A 25,299-nucleotide genomic window follows, 5' to 3' on the forward strand; every position below is an offset into this window, starting at 1 on the left:
ACGGGACGCGATCGTGCGCCTACACAGCTACTCAGCTAAAGAAAAGCTGCTTACGGCTAGCAGAGGGAAGAACACGATCGCGTTCCGAGGCGAGCAACTGCAGGTCTACACTGACCTGTCCAAGCGGACCGTGGACCGCCGCAAAGCCCTTCGCCCTCTGACTCTGCTCCTACGTGAGAAGGGAATAACCTACAAATGGGGGTTCCCCTTCAAACTGGTGGTCTCCTATAAGGGCAAATTCCTCATGCTGCGCCACCCCGAGGATATGGAGCACGTTGCCAAAGCCCTGGGACTCCCGCTAGAGCCCTTCCAGACGGAACACCTACCGGAGGGTCAGCCACGTGCAAGAGGGGACGTCCCTGTTCGAACATCGGAGAGGATCGCGGGACAAAGACAGTCCCGGGAAAGATAAGGATTTACCCAGCACAAAACACAACCCACACCTGCGGAACCCCCAACCACACAATAAAATAACAAATGAAAACAGCACCTAAAGGAAAAATTTGGCCCCCCAAAATGGCGACGGGAGCATCCATACCTCCACACGTGGCCACCCCTCTATCCAGAGATTGCTGAGGACGGTGTCCGGGCGCAGGTCCGGTGCCAATCCCCAACCACCTCAAGAATATCGCAGAGATTGCGGGACCCCGAAAAGCCGATTCTGCTACCTTACAGAGGTCCAGAGCTCCCGACCAGCTGAAAAGTGCCTCAAACTCCACGGATCCCTTAAGATGGCGACGGGTGAGCCCATTCCTCCCCACGTGGATCTCCCTCGCCCTGCGGCTGCCTGGCTGTCTCCTCAAGATGGCGTCGGGGGAGGACTCAAACCAACAAGACGCTCCCCGCTGCCCCAGACGAGCACCAGCTGACGTCATCGGAGGGTGCGACAGGTTCCCGCCCGCGACGAGGGATTCACTGGAGCGGGTCTACGGTTGCCCGCGAGGATCAGCAGACTCCAACCAATGCCTACATTCCGGTCACCCCTTTCCTTCCCCGCCCACGCCTGACTCCTGGTTCCCGATTCCGGATCCCCCAGCTCTCTCTCCCCCCGCCTCCCCCTGCCCGTGACTGCCCTACCCCTACCCCCCCCTACCCCGCCCCCCCCCCAAGGCAAGAACCCGGACTGCACAAACCTGAGCAGATATCCAGCAGATGATCATTAGAAGACCGGGTTGGTACAGCTGAAGCACCTCAATGCACCCACCTTTGAGAGACTCACCCCCACAGCACATTAACCTGGATGTGGCCCCTCCCTCCCCCTCTCCTCCTCCCCCCCCCCCCGCCCTCCCCTCCTTTTTCCTCCCCCCCCGCCCTCCCCTCTCCCCCTACCCCTCCTCCCCTCTCCCCCTACCCCCCCTATCACTACCTCCCCCCCCCCTCCCTCCCTTCCTGCAGGTACATACCGCCCCCTACAGCTGCCTTACCTACACAGATGGGGAGCACCCTGTTACCTGTGGTAAACTACCCTGGAACTCACCTGCTCTGCAGAACTTCAAGGGGGGATAACTCTCTCTCCCCCAAAAATGTATAGGAACATATATATGTCTAATTAGGCTAACTTCGAATTCGCCTGGTTTGCTGGATATGCGGTATAGCGCATGAAATGTACCTAGTGCAGAATATGAACACGAAAAAAGTCCCTTCAACCCCCCCACCCACCCCATCCCTCCCCATCCCCTACCCTACCCCCCCGTACCCACCACTCCTTCCTCACAGCCGCCCCCCCCCCTTTTCCCCAGCCCCCCCCCTCCCCTCTCCACCTCCACTCCCCCCCCCCTACCCCCCCATACCCACCACTCCTTCCTCCCAGCCCTCCCCCCTCTCCCCCTCCCCTCCCCCCCAGCCCCCCCCTCCCCCCGCCCCCCTCCCCCATAGCCCCCCCCCAACCCCCTCCCCCATAGCCCCCCCTTTTTTTTTTTTCCCCAGCCCCCCGTCTCCCCCCCCTAGCCCCTCCCCCCCCCTAGCCCCTCCCCCCCTTCCCCCCAGCCCCGCCCCCCTCCCCCCCCAGCCCCCCCCCTTTCCTCACCTCCTTCCCCCCCGTCCCCCTTACCTTCCCCCCCTCCCTCCCCCCTTTTCCTCCTCCCCCCTTACATCCCCTCCCCCCCTTCTCATCCCATACCCCCTCCCTCACTACCTCCCCTCTTCCCCTCCCCCCCCCCTTCCCTCCCGGCGCATACCCACCCCCTCCCCCCCCCCTCTACGAAAGCTGCCCCACCTACACAGGCGTGGAGCACCCCTTTGCTCAACCACCCTGGACCTTCCCTGCTCAACAGGAGTCAAAGAGATAATAGTTTCCTCTCCGAAATGTACGGGATTATGTAAATGTCTAACTAGACTAACACTGCACACGCTATGTTTGTTTGATATACGGTTTATTGCATGAAATGTTTCTGTTGCAGAATATCTATGTGAAAAGCTTCTACACCTTCCCCACCCCCTACCCCACCCCCCCTTGCCCCCCCATACCTACTCCCCCCAACCCCCTCCCCCTTCCACTCCCCTCCTCTGCCTCCCCACCCCCCCCCCCCAGCCCCACCACCCCCCCCCCAGCACCCCCCCCCTCCCTCTTCCCAGCCCACTCCCCTCCCTTCCTCTCCCCAGCCCACCTCCCTATCCCTATAATTAACTTTCCCCCCCCTCTCCTTCCCCGCCCAAGGCTCACCTCCCTGTCGAGAAACACTTGATTCTCACCACTCCAAGGAAGCCCAAGAGCAAGCTGCTTTAGCTCAATACTGTATATAACCAAACTGTCTAGATCTGTAAATATACTGTTCGCCTACTAAGAGGTATAATGTCTATGATGGAAAATAAGCAGGATAAATGCCCGAACTGTCCTCCCCCCCTCCTTTTTTTTTCTCTTCTCATCCCTGACCTTCCCCCCCCAACCCCCTCTCCCCCCACGTCCCACTCCCCTTCACCCCCCCTCCTCCCATCCTTCCTCCATCCCTCCCCCCCTCCGCCCCCCTTCTTTTCTCCCCAAAGGAACACTCCCCGGAGGAGACACGCCCGAACCTCACCGCCCCAGGAGTGCCCAAGAGATCACAGGTTCATTCCCACCCTGTACACACCTAACCAATCTGGTAACGTACACATAATATTCACCTGATATGCAGCGTAGAGGTTGGATGCACACTATGCGGATTCTACCCATGAACTGACCCTTTTCCCGCCTACCCCTGAACCCTCCCCCCCCACCCATTCACTCCCCTCCCCTACCGCCCACCCTCAGTATGGGGCCACCCAGCGCTTACCCCCTCCCCCCCCTCCTCCAATCCTCCACAAAGCACACGCAGGAAAATAGTCCAACCACCTGGGACACACATGAGTCAGATGAGTCGGCGGTAACTCCCAATAGCTAAGGGTCTCTCCTCGGCCCACCTTCACTGGAGACTGTCGTCGGACCCGCCCCCTAGGGTCTTATACCACCCTAACCGGCCTGTAAGTCAGACCGGTTTCAAACTTTCCAGACCCCAATAGGGTCTACCTTCCTTCCTTCTTACCCCCGCTGACCCTATCCAGCGGATCCTCTCCCACCCTACCTCCCGCCCCATTTGGCTGTTCAGCTATCACTGCAACTCAGAGTTTACGCACAGCAAACGCTAATACCAACTAGAATGTCCAACCAAAAAGATCTAAGGTTTGTTTCCCTAAACGTCAAGGGCCTCCACAATAACAAAAAAAGACGCCTGGCCCTACAGGAAATTAAGAGGTTGGGGGGCGATGTTGTTTTCCTCCAGGAGACACACTTCACGTCTCAGGAACCGCCCAAAACATTCCAGCATGCGTATCCGTTGAGCTACTTCTCTTCATACAGTAGTAAACGCAGAGGGGTTGCCATTCTGATTCGTCAGGGTACCCCATTTAATCTAACTAAAATCCAGGCAGATCCAGAGGGAAGATTTATTGTGGTCTACGGTTCGCTCTCAGGCTCGGCAATCGCCCTTATTAACCTATATGCCCCAAACGAGAACCAGACAGATTTCTTAAAAACAGTTCTGGATGAAATTGACCCCCAATACTTATCTTCGCTACTAATTGCAGGCGATCTAAACATGGCTCTCAACCCCAAAGAAGATAAATCGAGCCTCCCAGGGCGACAACACTCCACCCAGTCACAAAGACTGGGGAAAACATTTAAGGACATTATGGGGGACTTCTCACTTTTGGACATATGGAGAACACAGCATCAGGGGCAAAGGGATTATACCTTTTACTCGGCCCCTCACCAGACATATTCCCGTATAGACTATTTCCTTGCTACCAAGAACATCCTAGAAGCCGCCTTAGACACCGATATTGGCCCAATTACGTGGTCAGATCACGCTCCTATCACCATGACCCTGTCCATTCCATTCGTGAAAACAACCTCATATTGCTGGAGACTTAACGACTCCTTACTGAATCACTCGGAGACAGTACGGGAGCTCAAAAAATCCCTTAAGGAATATTTCCGGATAAATATAGGCACTGTCGCCTCTCCAGCAAACCTGTGGGAAGCCCATAAGGCGACAATCAGAGGACATTTCATCTCGATTGCCTCCCATCGGAAAAAAACTAAACTCAAACAAACCAAAGAGCTAACAGACAAAATAATCAGCCTAGAACAACAACACAAAAATAACCCCTCCCGGAAAATTTATAAACAGTTGACTTCCGCCAGAAGCGACTTAAGAATAATTCAAATGGACAATGTTGAGAAAGCTCTTAAATGGACGGGTCAGAGGTATTATGATAAAGGGAACAAGGCCGACAGACTTCTTGCTAGCAAGCTGAGAGGCATACAAAAAAGATCTCAAATAACGGCGATCCGGAATAGTGCTGGTGAGCTTCTATATAACGAAAAAAAAATTGCAGAGGAATTTACTAAATTTTATTCTAAATTATACAACCTAAGGGCTCACTCTGCTAGCCCAGACCCGAAGGAGCTATCGGCTGCCATTGACTATCTAGCTGAATGCGACCTCCCCTCACTAACAGAGGAGGAAAACCTTCTCCTGAACGCCACAATAACGGCGGAAGAATTAGAAAGGGCCGTTAAGGCCTCCAAAATCTCTAAAGCACCGGGCCCTGATGGTTTCACGAATGCCTATTACAAGAAGTTCCTCCCCATCCTGTCCACCCACCTACTACAATTGTTCAACTCATTTTTTAGAAGGATGTCCTATCCCATCCTCGATGTCGTCCGCCAATCTGGCTATAATTCTCAAAGAAGGGAAGGACCCCACACAATGCGGTAGCTATAGACCAATCTCACTGTTGAACAACGATCTAAAACTATACAGTAAAATACTGGCGAACAGACTTAATCCAATCCTCCCGAGACTAGTACACATGGACCAGGTCGGGTTTGTCCTGGGCCGCCAGGCCTCAGACAATACCCGTAAAATCATTAACTTAGTTGACCATGCCCACCTTACAGACTCACAAGCTATGTTACTAAGCTTAGACGCAGAGAAGGCTTTTGACAGAATTGACTGGCTGTTCCTAGACCAAACATTAAAAAAATTCGGATTCAGGGACTCCTTCCTTATGGGTGTCCAAGCGCTCTACCAAAATCCATCCGCCTCAGTTAAACTATCTGGCGGAGGACCGGCACAAATCCACATTAGAAATGGTACCCGACAGGGTTGCCCCCTCTCCCCTCTCCTTTTCGCTCTCACGATTGAACCTCTGGCGTCTAAAATAAGACAAAATCCGAACATCCAAGGTATCCCCATTGCCACTGAACAATACAAAATTTCCCTATTCGCTGACGACATTATCCTGACCTTGACCAAACCCCTAACTTCCCTCCCCAACCTCCAGATGGAACTGACGGAGTTTGGAAAGGTTTCAGGGTATAAAATAAACAGCGACAAATCAGAGGCCCTAAATCTTAGTCTCCCCGACCCCGTAGTCAAACTTCTTAAACTAAATTTTAGCTACCGAGGGTGTCCCTCATGCATTAAATATCTGGGAATTAATGTATCTAGACACTATCGGGACCTATATAGGGATAATTACCCGAAACTATGGGACCAGATCAAAAAAGATCTAGATCGGTGGGAAGGTTATCAGATCTCATGGATCGGGAGGATGATCTCTACCAAAATGAATATACTCCCAAGAATGCTTTACCTATTCCAGACCCTCCCAATCCAGGTCCCGGCCGCCGATCTAAAATTTATACAGAATAGACTACTCCACTTCATTTGGCAGGGCAAGAGACCCAGAGTCGCCAGATCAGTCCTGATGACCACTAGATCCAGAGGAGGGTTGGGGGTACCTGATCTATATAAATACTATCTAGCCGCTCAGCTCAGGCAGGTAGTAATGTGGAACTCAGACCCGACCCGATGTTGCTGGGTGGGAATGGAAACTCGATGTGCCAAATTGCCTTCTCTGCAAGCCTGCCTCTGGAGCCTGAACAGAGGTGATGGTCATTTACACAACCTGAAACTACAGGCCTCACGTTTCACGTGGGACACCTGGTCCAGATGCAAACATAAATTTAACCTCTCCTCCACAAGCTCACAACTCACCCCCCTCGTTAATAACCCCAAATTCCCCCCAGGATGCGGATCTAAACTGTTCGCCTACTTCCACACACGGGGTATAGAGGCGATTGCCGACGTACTGAGCCTAGGGAAGCTCCTGAGCTACCAAGAAAAAAATCACAGAATTGGACACCTTTAAATACCTACAAATTAGAAACTTTGTCAGAGCTACATGCCCTCATCCAGAATACCCCACTCTCACTACGTTTGAGCTCCTGTGTGAGGACAAGTCCTACCAGAAGGGACTTATCTCGGACATATACAACATCTTAATGCGCTCAACGTCCCCCACACAGCACGATTACATGCTCAGATGGTCAGCTGATCTAAACGTTAATATTGAAAGAGAGACTTGGGAGGAAATCTGGCAGGCAGCCTCAGAAACTTCCCTTTGCACCACAATCAAGGAAAACATTTATAAGATCATGTTTGGCTGGTATCTTACCCCAGCACGATTAAACCAGATCTACCCTCTGGCATCAGACCAATGTTGGAGAGGCTGTGGTAATAGAGGGGACATGGCCCACATCTGGTGGACCTGTCCAGAAATTGTGAAATACTGGGCCAAGGTCCAAATTCTGATAAAAGAGGTCACCGACCTAGAAGTTCCTATTGAACCACTGACCTTCCTGTTGGCCGCACCTATGTCGAATATTGTTCGACCCACCAGGAAATTAATATCCTTCATTCTCACTGCGGCGAGATGTTGTATTGCGGCCTCCTGGAGGAAAACAACCACTCCAGCGCTAAACACGATTAAGAAAAGAGTTGGGGAAGTGATGACCATGGAGCGACTCACTGCCCACATTAGACAAAAAACTCCGGCCTTTGAGGGTATCTGGGAATCCTGGTTCCAATTTACCAGAGCGCACCAACCAACCCAGGTGGGTCTGAGGCCCACCCCCCCTCCATAAGGGAACACTCAAACGACTCTCATCAGCAAAACTTCAACAGCCAAGTGGGTCGACAAAACCCCTCCCCCCCCATTCCCCACCTGCCCCCCCTCCCTCACACCCCCTCACCACCCACACCACCCCCCCCTCTGCCTCCCCTCTAAGAAGGCACTCCCCTCTTTCTCTGACAACTTCGGTTGCCACTCTTTTACCCCCCCCCCCCAAAAAAAGAAGATGTTTTGGAAAATTGTTAGGCTTTGATATCTGTCGAGAATGTTGTATTAACTAACTGCCTAATAAAAACATTTAAAAAAAAAAAAAAAAAAAATGTCGCTGCGTTTAAGCTTCCCTACTGCACCGACACACTTTATTCGAGCAAATACCCAGTATGTACCTGGCAGATACCTGGAATGCACCGCTCCTCACCTCTGACAAGCCCCGTTGCGTTTGCCTTCCCAGCCTGGGTTCATGCCTGGCTGACGGGCGGCTGATCTGTTAAATGATAATGATTAGGATTTAATAGGCTGCAATGCTTCGCGTGTCTACCAGATGGCATAAATTCATGAATTGTAATGCAGTATATATATATATACTGTGCAGTATTGCAGCCAGCGGGAATAAAATGCTTCAATCCCTGCATGGAAAATACCTCAATGCACTCGGGCAGAAAACAGTCACAAACCTCAATACACCCGGGTATACCCGAATTCGTGGGACTAGCCGAGCTCGAATAAAGTGTGTCGCCAGTATACATCTATTATTGCTGTATCCATTTTTTCATTATCATAATTCTTTGCAATGAATCGGTTCTTCAGAATATTGGATTGTTCCCTATAAACATGATCATCGCTACAGTTTCTCCTGATTCTACGAAACTGTCCTGGGGGTATGTTTTTCAGCCATTTCTTATGGTGGCAGCTAGTGTTAAGCAGGTAATTATTGCAGTCAACTGTTTTGAAGAAAGTTTTAGTCTTCAGTCTATTATCTTCTATGTAAATTGTTAGATCTAAAAAGTCTACCGAATTATTCCCTATGCATGTTGTGAAAGCTAGGTTCCTCTCATTATTGTTAATGTAATTCAGAAAGTGATTTAAGGTTTCATTGTTGCCTCTCCAGATAAAAAACACATCATCGATGTATCTCCGCCATAGCACAAGATCCGCACTGAATTCATGTTCCGACCAGATGGTATCGGTCTCCCAACTGTCCATGAACAAGTTGGCATAACTCGGTGCGAATTTTGAACCCATGGCTGTTCCGCACTTTTGTAAAAAATATGTTCCATCAAAATTAAAAAGGTTGTGTTTAAGAATAAAATTAATACTTTCTAAAATAAAGCGTCTTTGTTCTATGTGAACGGTGGCATCATTTATTAGCGTCCGTTCGATGGCTTTAATTCCATCATCATGTTTTATGGACGTGTATAATGAAGTCACATCGCAGGTGCACATTTTATAGCCTTCTTGCCAATCTATCTGTTCTAATATATTTAGAATTTGCGTGTTGTCTGAGATAGGACCGCATCTCCGCAACGTATGGCTGCAGAAATAGATCTACAGTATGTACTCCGACAGTCGAGACGTGAGCGAGCCTATCCCAGAGATAATGGGTCTACCTGGTGGTGCTTTAATGTCCTTATGGATTTTGGGCAGAAAATAGAATATTGGCATAACCGGGAATTTCCCATTTAGATAATCATATTCTTTTTCATTCAGGACTCCTGTTGAGCTGCCCCTGTCTAGCAGAGTTTGGAATTCTACACAGAATTCTCTGTGGGGATTAGTCTTCAGACGTGCATAGGTGATGTCATCCGACAGTATCCTCTCTGCTTCACCCTTGTAGTATTCCGTGTCCATAATGACTACCCCCCCCCCCCCCTTTATCTGCTTGTTTGAATGTAATAGCCTTTTCTTTCTCTAAGTTTTGCAATGCGATTTTTTCTTTCAAGGTTAGATTGTTCTTAGTTATCTTAGTAGCACCAGAGGTTAGTCTATCAAAGTCCTCCTGGATTTTCTGATGGAAGACTTCTAAGTTATGGCCTTTCGCCCAGCTTGGATAGAATTTGGATTTATTTTTTAGGTTTGAATGCTTGAACTCATCCATCTCTATATTCGCGTTAGCATTATTGTTCACTACCTCCCTTGTTTGTGCATCTTTTGAAATAAAGAATTTTTTAAGGGTTAACTGTCTAATGTATTTGTGCGCGTCTATATACAGATTGAAACTGTTCGCCTTGGCAACTGGTGCGAAGTTCAGCCCCTTTTTAATTAGGTTACATTCATCTACATTTAATTCTTTTTTGCTCAGATTAAATATATTGTTCAAATCGCTGCTCTTTTTCTGTGTCCTTCTTCCTCCCCGCTTTCCTCGTGGGGCCTTTTTCTGAGTTTTGTGTTTGGGGTTTCTTTTTCTTTCTGGTTTTCTAACACTAGGAAGCGATTCTGAGTAACTAAGGGTGGTGCTTTGAGTGATTGGGCCTGTTCTAAAAAATGCCCTGCGTGTGGTCGGGGTGATCTTTGCTCTCTCACATGACTCTGTTCTCTATCCTGTCTTTCTCTATATGTGGTCCTCTGTTCCCTATGGGGGGATTTGTGTTCTCTTCCTTGGCTATGTTCCCTATGATGTTTACGGGGTGACCGGTAGTGTCTCCTTTGACTCTCTTCTCTCTCATAACGTCTCTCTCTATATTCCCGATTTGACCCATGATATTTATAAGGTGATCTACGATCCCTATCCCTGCTACGTTCTCTCTCATACCTGTTATCTCTACGTTCTAGTGGTGATCTAGCTCTGTAGTTGTATGCGGGTGGCTTGGCTCTATGATGGCTTTCCTGATAATCTTTGGAATAGTACTTGTGTCTCTGCCAGTTTTCCTCCCGGTCTCTATTTTGTTTATTTGCCTCTTCCCTTTTGTGACTGACTGTGTCCTCGGTACTGTGAGTTTTTATTTCTTTATTCTCTCCAGGAGTTTCTAGATCACCAACTTCCCGCCCTCTTGGTGGTATGTGTCTAGCCTCTGTATTGAATGATACATTTTTAGTGTTATCAAATTTGGAATAGGTCCTATGTTTGGTACAAACTCCCGCAGAGAAGCCCATCCTGGGTCCGAGGCCACTGGATCACTCAAGGGAGGCCGCCACCCACAGTATTCCCCGAGAACCTGGACTCCTGTCACCCACCTGGTGGAGAGGATAACCCCACCAACCAGAAGGGAGGACCCCATCCAACAGCGGAGAGGTCCAAACACCGAGCCCTGTCGAGAGCTTCCACGGACGACCGAGTTTGCGGACTCAGGAGATGGACTGTTCATATGGCAGAACCCCTGCCACAGCTTGTCTCCGAGGGGACCACAATCCGTGGTTAGTCCCAGCATCTCTGGAGTGGACAAAAGTAAACGCCATGCTGGACTCGGGCTCTGGAAAAACCCTGATCCTAGAGGGCCTAATTCCAAGCAATTGACTATCTTATGACTCTCCTTGGAATATCGAGTGTATCCATGGGGATACAAAGAGATACCCGACGGCGAACGTTACACTGCGTATCCAGGATCAAGAGGCTAGCCTACTAGTGGGAGTTGCTCCCTGGCTACCTGCTCCTGTTCTACTTGGCCGAGACTGGCCCTTGTACCTCGAAACATTGTTGGCCCTTACTCCTACGGAGCCTACTTCTCTGGTAGCGGAGAAGCCCGGAGACTTGTTCCCTTTTTCCCCAGAGATTTTCCCCCGTAGACACCATGTCCCAAAGACACGTAAACAGAGACGTGCGGAAAAAGAGGACTGGTTAAGAAAGGCTGGGACTTTTGGTAACATTAGTCAGCCCAAAGGACTGCAGGTCATGGCCGGGGATGACCAGGTGGGGAACAGATAGATACGGGAGTGTTGCCAGACCTGGATCTTCCTGACTTCCGTCAGAGGCAGAGGGAGGACCCAGCTCTGGCTAGACAATATGAGAAGGTGGTACAGATCAACAACAAGATAATAGATGAACAAGGTGTAAAAGTGTTTCCACATTTTGAACTGTTGAATGACATACTATATCGTGTGAATAAGGTTACACAAACAGGGGAGGTCATTCGACAGATGCTAGTCCCTAAAGGGTTGATTAAAACAGTGTTTACCCTAGCCCATACTCTCCCATGGGGTGGTCATTTGGGCAGAGATAAGACCACGGACCGCATCTCGTCCCGGTTTTACTGGCCAGGCATACATGGTGACATCATGAAACTATGTGAGACATGTCCTGAATGCCAGTTAACTAGCCAAAAAGGACAGAAGCCGGCTCCTTTGGTTCCTCTGCCCTTGGTAGCCGTCCCATTCGAGAGAATTGGGGTAGATCTGGTCGGACCTTTAGAACCCTCTGCGAAGGGACATAAATTTATTGTTGATTATGCCACCAGGTATCCTGAGGCCTTCCCTCTGAGATCAGCCACTGCTAAACAGGTTGCTCACCGGCTGTTAGAACTGTTTTCTAGGGTAGGACTTCCCCAAGTAATGTTAACTGACCAGGGAACAAATTTCATGGCAAAGTTAATGCAGGATGTCCTGAAGTTATTGGAGGCAAAATCCGTCCGGACCTCGGTCTACCATCCTCAGACTGATGGATTGGTAGAGAGGTTTAACCGTACTTTAAAAACTATGCTTAGAAAGTTTGTGGACACTGAAAAGCGAGTTTGGGATGAACTTCTCCCTTTCCTGTTGTTTGCGGTACGAGAAGTTCCCCAACCATCCACAGGCTTCTCCCCATTTGAGCTCCTATATGGACGCCAACCTCGGGGTATTCTCGACCTACTGAAGGAATCCTGGGAGGAGGAGCCCTCCCCCTCCAAGAATACCCTTCAGTATGTCATAGACCTTAGAAACCACCTAGACATGATAGGTCGGTTTGCGAAGGAAAACCTCAAATCTGCTCAAGAACGTCAAGAGAGGCAGTACAACCAAAATGCTCGCTTGATGGTATTCCAACCTGGGGACCAAGTGATGCTACTACTACCGACATCAGAGAGTAAACTCCTTGCGAAGTGGCAGGGTCCTTTCCAAGTTCTCCGCCACACCGGGGAGGTGAACTATGAGATCTCTAAACCAGGGTCCAGGAAGGGTAAACAAATCTACCACGTGAACCTCCTGAAACCCTGGAAAACGATGAGATCGCTGTTCATTCACCCTCGGGAAGGAGAGACGGATTTGGGTCCAAAGCTTCCAAAGGGTAGTACGTACACTGACCATCAGGTTCCCATGGGAGAGCAGTTAACAACGGAACAAAGGTCAGACCTACTTGATGTATGTGACCAGTTCCCAGATGTTTTTTCTGAGCTGCCAGGGCAGACTGATTTAGTGTCCCATAGGATTGAGACAGAACCTGGCGTAAAAGTACGGTCCCGTCCCTATTGATTGCCAGAGGGCCGAAAAGACCTGGTAGAGAGGGAGATAATAGACATGTTGGAATTGGGCATGATCGATTAGTCCCACAGCGAATGGTGTAGCTCTATCGTGTTGGTCCCTAAACCAGATGGGAAGGTGAGGTTTTGCGTGGATCTGCGAAAGGTAAATGCTGTATCCAGATTTGATGCATATCCAATGCCTAGGGTGGATGAATTGCTTGATTCGCTTGGTAAAGCAGAGTATATCTCCACCCTAGATCTCACGAAAGGATATTGGCAGATACCTCTAGCGGAAGAATCCAAATGCAAAACTGCCTTCGCCACCCCTCTCGGTTTATACCAATTCGTCACTATGCCATTTGGGTTACATGGGGCTCCAGCCACGTTCCAAAGGTTAATGGACAAGGTACTACGACCCCATAGGGCATATGCCGCGGCCTACTTGGATGACATTGTCATCTATAGCAGACACTGGCAGTCTCATATAAAAAGGTTAAGGGCAGTCCTAACGTCCTTAAGAGAAGCAGGGCTCACTGCAAATCCCAAAAAAATGTGCCCTGGGTAAATCCACTACAAAGTACTTGGGCTATGCCGTTGGGGGAGGGATAGTAAGGCCACTAGCTAGCAAGGTGGCCGCCATAAAGGAAGTCCCCACCCCACAGACAAAGACACAGGTCCGCTTCCTTTTGGGGTTAGCAGGGTATTACCGGCGGTTTATCCCCTTAATGACTGTAGCGGTTAATAACCGCTATGGTGATTAAGGGGTTAGGGGACATTACATTGGCTGTTTTTATTCTTGTGTATGTCTTGCAGCATCGGAGGGGGCATGGGCAGGATGAAGATGAGGATGAAGACGGCCTTCATCGTGGGTGCCTGTAAAAGGTAAGTGTAATATATATTGACTTTATTCATTGTAATTTATATGTATTTAAAATGGGCAAATGCAATATTATCCATATATGGATAATAGTAATTTTGCCCATTACTGTACTGTATGTGTTAGGGGGCGGCGGGATGTGTTGTATATTGCTATGTTTATAGGGGGCAATTGGCCCCAATAAACATGTTTTTGTGCCTTAACCCCTTCATTGCCTTAGCGGTTAGCCGCTAAGGTAATGAAGCTGCTTTAATGTATTTTTATTAATAGTGTGCGGGAGCAGGGGGTCCTCTGAGCTGAACCGCATTGATTTCTGCCTCAGAGACCCCCTGCTTCCCGAGTTACAGGCCCCGGTTTGGGGCATCGGAGGCCAGTGTCGCCGCCATCTTTATGAGCCCACGTCGCATCTTGGATGCTATAAAGATGGCGGCGACGAGGAGCATGGGCGACGGACCAGGGTATGGCAGCATAAGTACATAGCACTGGCCCGCGCTCAACAAAGATTGCATTAAAAATACCCTCAAAACCCACAAAATACTTATAAAACCGCTAGACAGCACTGCATAACCGTATCAGGATGGCCCCGAAAAAGCCAGCGGGTCAAAAAAAGCAAAAGTTGGCCGATGTCAGGGCATAATTTGGAGGCTCGGGCGCGAGGGAGCAAGCAGGAGAAATGGCGCCGGCTTCAAATCCAGACACCGACACGGAGCAAGAGGGGGATGAGGAAGGAATAAACAGTCAATCCCTTCTCCCAGTACGGCGCTGTGATTTTGAAAGACTCTATAATGATTTAAAATCGCTACTGCAGGCCGAAATTAAGGAGGTCAAGCGAGACGTGGTGAAGCTGGGGACCAGAACGGATGAGCTGGAGACTAAAATGGATCTCACCATCAGAGCAGGGAAAAAAATGGAGAAGAAGACAGGCGACTTGCAGAGAGAAATAGAGAAATTAAGAGAGTGGCAGGAAGATGCAGAGAACCGTGACAGGCGGAATAACATCAGAATAAGGGGGGTCTCCGAGGAGGTAGGAGACTGTGAAGAGTATACTGCCCGCTGGCTGGAATCCCTGCTGCCGGACTGCAGCAAGGAGGCGCTAGCTATGGACCGCTGCCATAGGGCCCTCCGCTCCCGACCAATTCACAACGAACAGCCGCGGGACATTATTATCCGGCTGCATTTCTACACTACAAGGGAGACAGTCTTACGCCACACAAGGGCCCTGCCTTTCATCGAATTCGAAAACAATAAAATGCTCATTTTTCAAGATTTGTCCCCTGTAACCCTAATGAGACGCCGCAGCCTGCTGCCGGTTACTAAGGTTCTCCACGAGCAAAACGTGCGGTACCGATGGACCTTCCCGTTTGGGTTGCTGGTGGCGCGGAACGGGAAGTCCATCACGATGAAAGAACCTGCAGATGGGCCAGAGTTCCTAACTAAACTGAGCCTGAAGGGTGCCCCGGTAAGGGCAGCGGACGAGGCAGACACACTGGAGCCGGAATGGAGCGGAGGAGCGGGCTCACCAAAGTCCAAGGGGAGCAAGCGGTGAAGGACTATGACAGCCATAATAATGGCTCACACAAAGTTATAAGTTAGCCAGTTAAGTCCCACGAAAAATGCCTGCCTGTGCATTATGGAGTCTTCCCGTCTGGAAAGGCATAGCAGCGGTAATGCCCCGTGAATAGGGAACATTGGAAGCCCCCGGACGATTTTCGAACACCCCCCCTTCAATCCGCACAGTTCACGGCGGCTCCTGAAAAGAAGGAAACTCACCTTTGATTCCGGCCCTGGAAGGTGAAAGAAGATGGCGGGCAAAATGGCGCTCTTCAAGATCCAGCGTGAGGTGCAGAACCAGGAAGAGGTAAAACGGCGGGAGGAGAGAGCGCGCTCCATCCTCCTCGAGGCAGCAGACGATCCAAAATGGCGGCCGCCGGAAACCAGAAGTCGTCATCTACCGGAGCCAAACAGAAAGATGCCATCTTGGTTGGGGCGGCTGACGTCATCAGCAGGCGCGCGCGCACCGACAGGCGTCATCAGGGAGAAGAAAGCCCCATGCAGAAGCCCAGCCTGGCGCCGGTCACAATGAAAATGGCAGAAGGAACGGAGGGGGGGTCTAGCAGGCCAGAGGGTCAGGGGATGGGTAGGGAAAGACAGCGGGCCGCCAGAAAAGAATGAGGCAGCTATGCCCAGTAGTTAGGGGGGGTCAGAGAGGAGAAGAGGGGAGGAAGAACAGCGTTAGAGGAGCCACGAAAGAAGGGGCAGAAAGATAAAAGGAGGGGGCCTGGAGAGGGACCGGGGGTAGGGGAGTTAGGAGCACCTAGGTTGGCAGAGAAGAGGGCAGAGAATAGGCAAACTGGAAGCGTGCTATAGGGGCAGTTCAAGTCTTACAGAAGCTCAGGTTAGAGCTCATGCAGGCTAGTTAAGGTTACTAAGGTTATGGTTATGGGTTTAAGGGGTTAAAAGGGGTATAGAGAGAACGCGGGCCCGGGGCGGTGAGGGAGCTCCACGCCTCGGGGTCGGCATGTGCTGCGGACGGGGCCAGGGGAGGTAGGTCCCCCTGGATCCTATTAAAGTCCTTTGGGGGTAAAAGGGGGTCGTGGTCTAGAGGCCGCAGGAGTCACCACCCCAAAGGCGCTGGATTGGCTACAGGAGGGGGATGGATGTGCTGTGCAGTGGGAGGGGGGGGGGGGCAGGCCAGCAGTGGGGAGCATGGCTCAAAACTGCAGGGGGAGGGAGGTTGGAAGCTGGGGGGGAAGAGGGGCTGTTTTAGCAGGGGGGGGTCATGGCAGGAGGGGGAGCGGGGACCGGAGCGGCAGTGTGCTGGTGGATGTGCTGTGAGCAGGCACCGGATTGAGGCTGGGGGCGGAGCTGGCCTGCCGGGCTGCTTCTCTTCCTCTCCGGCTGGGAGAGGGCTGGGAGTGAGGCTGGGGGGCGGGGCTGGCCTGCCTGGCAGCCTGCTTCCTCTCCGGCTGGGAGAGGGCTGGGAGTGAGGCTGGGGGGCGGGGCTGGCCTGCCTGGCAGCTTCTCTTCCTCTCCGGCTGGGGGGCGGGGCTGGGAGAGGGCTGGGAGTGAGGCTGGCCTGCCGGGCTGCTTCTCTTCCTCTCCGGCTGGGAGAGGGCTGGGAGTGAGGCTGGGGGGCGGGGCTGGCCTGCCGGGCTGCTTCTCTTCCTCTCCGGCTGGGAGAGGGCTGGGAGTGAGGCTGGGGGGCGGAGCTGGCCTGCCGGGCTGCTTCTCTTCCTCTCCGGTTGGGAGAGGGCTGGGAGTGAGGCTGGGGGGCGGGGCTGGCCTGCCGGGCTGCTTCTCTTCCTCTCCGGCTGGGAGAGGGCTGGGGGGCGGGGCTGGCCTGCCGGGCTGCTTCTCTTCCTCTCCGGCTGGGAGAGGGCTGGGAGTGAGGCTGGGGGGGGGGGGGGCTGGCCTGCCGGGCTGCTTCTCTTCCTCTCCGGCTGGGAGAGGGCTGGGGGGTGGGGCTGGCCTGCCGGGCTGCTTCTCTTCCTCTCCGGCTGGGAGAGGGCTGGGGGGTGGGGCTGGCCTGCCGGGCTGCTTCTCTTCCTTCTCCGGCTGGGAGAGGGCTGGGGGGTGGAGCTGGCCTGCTTCTCTTCCTCTCACACAATGTTAAAAATGGTTATTGAGGCAAAAAGTGACACTGTGTGCTCATTTGCATGTCATTTCCCAGAATCCCTAGCTGCAGTGGAAGTGCTGTATGCTGGGTGATAATGGGGAAAGGCAGGGTTGCAGACCTGCCTAAGACATGCAGATGAGCATACAGCTATATTTGCATATATATATATATATATATATATATATATATATATATATATATATATATATATATATATATATATATATATATATATATATATATATATACTTATAGAGGAATGATGATGTAATATCAACACATAGTTATGCTAATAAATTACCATACAATAACAAAATACATAATAAAATTGAAAAGGAAGACAACATTTGATAAGGATAGATAGTGTGCGCAGAAACTGAACACACTCATATTTGGCTAAATTGTGATAACTATGAGTGCTCAGTACTCAGTGACCCCACACATTTATACATTTATCAATGGAAACTGTCCTTGATTTGATCCCAATGATTATGGTCAGAGTCCTGGAATGAATGAAATCCAATTAGACTAATCCAGAGAATTTGAACCTAACTACATAGCTACATAATGTTATAGGTTAGCGGTGCGCAATCTGGGGGGCGGGAGATTTGTCTGGGGGGGCGCGGGCGGGTGCAGAGGTCCCGCGCTCCTCCCCAAGGCATTTAAATGAAATGCCGGGGATCACGTGAGGCCTCTGCAACAGTAACATGTCAGACACGTCTCCATGGCAACGCGGCATCAAATGACACCGCGGGGTCATGTGACGTCACGCGACCACGGAGTGTCACTTGACGCAGCTGGCAGGTAGGGGAGGGGGCACAAGACCGGGGGAGGACAGGCACGGGGACGCAGCTTCAAAAGTTTGCGCTCCCCTGTTATAGATTACCATGCCAACAAATTATTATAGTGCTATAGTGATCAATAAATATTACATTTAATACTTAATTATTGTGATGTTTCTAATCTACTGTGTGTTACAAATAACATTAATATCTTACAACTCAATACATTGCAATAATGTGATACCTATTTATTTGTGATTTAAAGTGTGTTACATAGTGATAAATTATCTAATAAATAAATCTTAAACTAATCCCACACAGTGTGGAAAGCAAATAGGTAGCGCTATATCCCAATAGGCAGGCAGCCTGAGATATAATCCTGACCCCCAGTCAGGTGATGAGTATGGCAACAAATTATATCTATGGCGCTCTGCACTAGTAATATACCATATATATGATAAAAAATCAAATACATTTATACAACCAGTGTCGTGGATATTCTCCCTTTGGTATTGATGCTCCACACGTGGTGGGTACACATGTAAGGAAAGAAAATCAAAACATAGTGTAATATAGTTAAACACACATATAAACATGCAACATGAGACAGACGCTGAGAACAACAGGTGACAAATTACAAACACATTTAATAAGGTATATGATTAAAAATACATAAAAATACATAAAAACATATATAAGGATCTGGTAGGATACTCCAACTCAAGTGGGGGTTCCTGCTTACCAAACGTAAGATGGTATCAGGCAATGGATATTGTTAAAGAGTATTCCCTCTTGTGGATGGCCGCTGCTGTAGCAAACTCCTGGGCTCACACGTGGAGTCTCCGCCTCTGTGACATCCGCCTCTGTCCGCCGTGGACACGTGATGCTGGCGTGGAAGCTGACCGCTGTAGACACCTCCTGCCTTGCCGCTGAAAGCGCGCCAACCGGAGCAGATTCAAATGCGGATGGATATGCGCCAAAGATACAGCAGCCCGCAGGTAGCAGTTATTAATTCCAAGGGGGACAGTGTTCACCACTGTAGTATTAGACGCTTACTAAATAGGCCCGTGTCTCTCTCTCTCTCTCTCTCTCTCACGCTCTCCCAGCCCTGCCTTTGATGCCCCCCTGCCTTTGACATCCCCCCCTGCCTTTGACATCCCCCCCTGCCTTTGACGGCCCCCCCTGCCTTTGACGCCCCCCCCTGCCTTTGAGCCCCCCCTGCCTTTCACGCCCCCCGTCCCCTCCCTGCCGTTCATGCCCCCGTCCCCTCCCTGACTTTCACGCCCCCGTCCCCTCCCTGCCTTTCACGCCCCCGTCCCCTCCCTGCCTTTCACGCCCCCGTCCCCTCCCTGCCATTCACGCCCCCGTCCCCTCCCTGCCTTTCACGCCCCCACTCCCCTCCCTGCCTTCCACGCCCCCACCCGCTCCCTGCCTTTCCACCCCCCTCCCTGCCTTTCACGCCCCAATCCCTGCCTTTCACGCCCCCCTCCCTGCCTTTCACGCCCCCCTCCCTGCCTTTCACGCCCCCACCCCCATCCCTGCCTTTCCACCCCCCTCCCTGCCTTTCACGCCCCCAACCCCCTCCCTGCCTTCCACGCCCCCACCCCCTCCCTGCCTTTCACCCCCCCTCCCTGCCTTTCACGCCCCCAACCCCCTCCCTGCCTTTCACGCCCCCCCTCCCTGCCTTTAACGCCCCCCCCTCCATGCCTTTCACGCCCCCCCTCCCTGCCTTTCACGCCCCCTCCCTGCCTTTCACGCCCCCCCTCCCTGCCTTTCACGCCCCCCCTCCCTGCCTTTCACGCCCCCACCCCCCTCCCTGCCTTTCACCCCCCTGCCTTTCACGCACCCCTGCCTTTCACGGCCCACCCCCTGCCTTTCACACCTCTCCGGCCTTTCATGCCCCCCCCCCTGCCTTTCACGCCCCCCCTGCCTTTCACACCCCCCTGCCTTTCACAGCCCCTTCTTGCCTTTTACGCCCCCCCTGCTTTTCACGCCCCCTCCCTGCCTTTCACGCCCCCCGTCCCCTCCCTGCCTTTCACGCCCCCCGTCCCCTCCCTGCCTTTCACGTCCCCTCCCTGCCTTTCACGCCACCACCCTGCCTTTCACGCCACCACCCTGCCTTTCACGCCACCACCCTGCCTTTCTCGCCCCCCTCCCTGCCTTTCACGCCCCCCTCCCTGCCTTTCACGCCCCCACCCCCTCCCTACCTTTCACGCCCCCTCCCTGCCTTCCCACCCCCCTCCCTGCCTTTCACGCCCCCCGTCCCCTCCCTGCCTTCCACGCCCCTGTCCCCTCCCTGCCGTTCATGCCCCCGTCCCCTCCCTGACTTTCACGCCCCCGTCCCCTCCCTGCTGTTCACGCCCCCGTCCACTCCCTGACTTTCACGCCCCCGTCCCCTCCCTGCCTTTCACGCCCCCGTCCCCTCCCTGCCTTTCACGCCCCCGTCCCCTCCCTGCCTTTCACGCCCCCACTCCCCTCCCTGCCTTCCACGCCCCCACCCGCTCCCTGCCTTTCCACCCCCCTCCCTGCCTTTCACGCCCCAATCCCTGCATTTCACGCCCCCCTCCCTGCCTTTCACGCCCCCAACCCCCTCCCTGCCTTCCACGCCCCCACCCCCTTTCCTGCCTTTCACCCCCCCTGCCTTTCACGCCCCCAACCCCCTCCCTGCCTTTCACGCCCCCCCTCCCTGCCTTTAACGCCCCCCCCTCCATGCCTTTCACGCCCCCCCCTCCATGCCTTTCACGCCCCCCCCTCCCTGCCTTTCACGCCCCCCCTCCCTGCCTTTCACGCCCCCCCTCCCTGCCTTTCATGCCCCCTCCCTGCCTTTCACGGCCCCCCTCCCTGCCTTTCACACCCCCCTCCCTGCCTTTCACGCCCCCACCCCCCTCCCTGCCTTTCACCCCCCCCCCCGGCCTTTCATGCCCCCCCCTGCCTTTCACGCCGCACCTGCCTTTCACGCCCCCCTGCCTTTCACAGCCCCTTCTTGCCTTTTACGCCCCCCTGCTTTTCACGCCCCCTCCCTGCCTTTCACGCCCCCTCCCTGCCTTTCACGCCCCCTCCCTGCCTTTCACGCCCCCCGTCCCCTCCCTGCCTTTCACGTCCCCTCCCTGCCTTTCACGCCACCACCCTGCCTTTCACGCCACCACCCTGCCTTTCTCGCCCCCCTCCCTGCCTTTCACGCCCCCCTCCCTGCCTTTCACGCCCCCCTCCCTGCCTTTCACGCCCCCACCCCCTCCCTGCCTTTCACGCCCCCTCCCTGCCTTTCACGCCCCCCGTCCCCTCCCTGCCTTTCACGTCCCCTCCCTGCTTTTCACGCCCCCACCCCCCTCCCTGCCTTTCACGCCCCCCGTCCCCTCCCTGCCTTTCACGCCCCCTCCCTGCCTTTCACGCCCCCCGTCCCCTCCCTGCCTTTCACGTCCCCTCCCTGCTTTTCACGCCACCACCCTGCCTTTCTCGCCCCCCTCCCTGCCTTTCACGCCCCCCTCCCTGCCTTTCACGCCCCCACCCCCTCCCTGCCTTTCAAGCCCACTCCCTGCCTTTCCACCCCCCTCCCTGCCTTTCACGCCCCCACCCTGCCTTTCACGCCCCCACCCCCCTCCCTGCGTTTCATGCCCCTACCCCCCTCCCTGCCTTTCATGCCCCTACCCCCCTCCCTGCCTTTCACGCCCGTCCCCTCTCTGCCTTTCACGCCCCCGTCCCCTCCCTGCCTTTCACGCCCCCGTCCCCCCCCCTCCCTGCCTTTCACGCCCCCGTCCCCCCCCCTCCCTGCCTTTCACGCCCCCGTCCCCCCCCCCTCCCTGCCTTTCACGCCCCCCGCCCCTGCAATCCTGGGCAACGCTGGGTATATCAGCTAGTATATATCTAAAGATATATAAAATGTAAGGATGTGGTAGGAACCTCATATGTGTGTTCAGTGTGTGTCCTGTTGTGCTGCCTCTGTTCAGTGAGAAGCTTGTGGAGTGTTTGCAACAGTGTTGCAGTGTGCCCTAGCAGAGTGAGACAGGCAGTGTGATGCAATAGCTGAGCTGTGTGTCTGTGCAGATTAGGCAGAGAGGCTCTGTGGAGAAACTACAATTCCCATGAGATCCTGGGCAGTCACCTGATGTGAAGAACCAATCAGAAGGCTAGGATGACAGGAAAGGGAAGCGTGGGGGAGAGGTCACGCTAGAGAGAGGGGTTCTGGAAGGTAAAGGAGGAGGGTGTATGCGTGCAGGGGTCTGTGACCCGCCTGCATAGGCTAGCTTTACCCCGCAGGCCCTTAGGAGAAACCCCTGAGTCACAGTAGGTTGCTGTGCTGCAGGGACGCCCATAGTTAGGGTGACATGGTGTCCCGGTTTAGCCGGGACAGTCCCGTTTTTTTAACCTCTGTCCCGTTTTTTTAACCTCTGTCCCGTTTTTTTAACCTCTGTCCCGGTTTTTTAGTCTCTGCCCGGCTGCCCTGCATGCTGTAAAATGTTCCGTTTTTTGTGGTTGTTCCGCTTTTGACCATCAGATCAGGGGGGGCAGCAGAGAGCAGACAATGCATGGAGGAGAGCAGGGCCGGGACTAAACTGCGGAGCCTAGCAGTGAGACCCGGAAGTGTCAGTGAGAACTTCCGGGGTGTCTGCTGCCAGGGCTCAATATGGCTTCCCCCACCCATGCAGGTATGGTCCAGAATGGGGGACACAAACACACTCACACAATGGGGGGGGGGGGGGGGGGGGGAGAGAGGCACAGGCACAGTATGAGGAAAGGCAGAGAGAGAGACACACACACAGGCACAGTATGAGGAAAGGCAGAGAGAGACACACACACACACACACACAGGCACAGTATGAGGAAAGGCAGAGAGAGACACACACACACACACACACACAGGCACAGTATGAGGAAAGGCAGAGAGAGAGACACACACAGGCACAGTATGAGGAAAGGCAGAGAGAGACACACACACACAGGCACAGTATGAGGAAAGGCAGAGAGAGACACACACACACACAGGCACAGTACTGCACCGACACACTTTATTCGAGCAAATACCCAGTATGTACCTGGCAGATACCTGGAATGCGCCGCTCCTCACCTCTGACAAGCCCCGTTGCGTTTGCCTTCCCAGCCTGGGTTCATGCCTGGCTGACGGGCGGCTGATCTGCTAAATGATAATGATTAGGATTTAATAGGCTGCAATGCTTCGCGTGTCTACCAGATGGCATAAATTCATGAATTGTAATGCAGTATATATATATATACTGTGCAGTATTGCAGCCAGCGGGAATAAAATGCTTCAATCCCTGCTTGGAAAATACCTCAATGCACTCGGGCAGAAAACAGTCACAAACCTCAATACACCCGGGTATACCCGAATTCGTGGGACTAGCCGAGCTCGAATAAAGTGTGTCGCCAGTGTATGAGGAAAGGCAGAGAGAGACACACACACACACACACAGGTACAGCATGGGGAGAGACACAGAGAGAGACACACACACAGGCACAGCATGGGGAGAGACACACACACACAGGTACAGCATGGGGAGAGACACACACACAGGCACAGCATGGGGAGAGACACACACACAGGCACAGCATGGGGAGAGACACAGAGAGACACACACACAGGCACAGCATGGGGAGAGACACAGAGAGACACACACACAGGCACAGCATGGGGAGAGACACAGAGAGAGACACACACAGGCACAGCATGGGGAGAGACACAGAGAGAGACACACACAGGCACAGTATGAGGAAAGGCAGAGAGAGACACACACACAGGTACAGCATGGGGAGAGACACAGAGAGAGACACACACACAGGCACAGCATGGGGAGAGACACACACACACAGGCACAGCATGGGGAGAGACACAGAGAGAGACACACACACACACAGGCACAGTATGAGGAAAGGCAGAGAGAGACACACACACACAGGTACAGCATGGGGAGAGACACACACACAGGCACAGCATGGAGAGAGACACAGAGAGAGACACACACAGGCACAGCATGGGGAGATACACAGAGAGAGACACACACAGGCACAGCATGGGGAGATACACAGAGAGAGACACACACAGGCACAGCATGGGGAGAGACACAGAGAGAGACAAACACAGGCACAGTATGGGGAGAGACACAGAGAGAGACACACACAGGCACAGCATGAGGAGAGGCAGAGAGAGAGACACACACAGGCACAGCATGGGGAGAGACACAGAGAGAGACACACACACAGGTACAGGGGGGAGGGGGGGAGAGAGACACACACACACAGGCACAGTATGGGGAGAGACAGAGAGAGACACACACATACAGGTACAGGGGGGGGGGAGAGAGACGGGGAAGGGTGGAATGAGAATGGTCAGTGGATATTCAGAGTTGAGTGCAAATAGCCGCACGGCTATTCACAGTTGAGTGCAAATAGCCGCACGGCTATTCACAGTTGAGTGCAAATAGCCACACGGCTATTCGCACTCAGTAGAACTTAACTGAGTGCGAATAGCCGAGCTTTTATGAACAGGTTTCTATGCCTTTATTCACTAGAAAACAATCAGAAAGTCTTATAGCTCAGTGGTTATGCTGCAGGCCATTAGCGTAGTGGACCAGGGTTCGATTCCTGGCAGGGATGTTTATTTTTTTCCATTTTTCTTTCTACTGAGTGCGAATAGCCGTGCGGCTATGAACACTGTAATGTCAGTAGGTTTCTATGCCTTTATTCACTAGAAAACAATCAGAAAGTCTTATAGCTCAGTGGTTATGCTGCAGGCCGTTAGCATAGTGGACCAGGGTTTGATTCCTGGCAGGGATGTTTATTTTTTCCATTTTATTTTCTACCGAGTGCGAATAGCCGTGCGGCTATGAACACTGTAATGTCAGTAGGTGTTTCGCACAGCTATTCGCACTCAGTAGAAAAAAAAATGGAAAAAGTAATTACATCTTCAGAATCGATAACAGAAGAATCAACAGACACTTCTAAATCTATGACCACATTGTGAAGTACAGTGACACATTTCCCAATATGTTTGGCATTTGGCACAGATGTTTCTATAGATTTTAAGAGTATTCTCCATTTTCCTGACATGATACCGAATGCACATTCAACACAACGTTGAGCCCTAGATAGTCTGTAGTTGTAAATTTCGGCCTCTTTTGATAACGATTTTCTAGGATACGGCTTCATGAGGTACTTCAACAACGGGTAGGCCTCATCTGCTACGAGTACATGAGGCATCTTGTCCCG

This window comes from Ascaphus truei, unplaced genomic scaffold, assembly GCF_040206685.1.
Source record: "Ascaphus truei isolate aAscTru1 unplaced genomic scaffold, aAscTru1.hap1 HAP1_SCAFFOLD_382, whole genome shotgun sequence".
Taxonomy (NCBI): domain Eukaryota; kingdom Metazoa; phylum Chordata; class Amphibia; order Anura; family Ascaphidae; genus Ascaphus; species Ascaphus truei.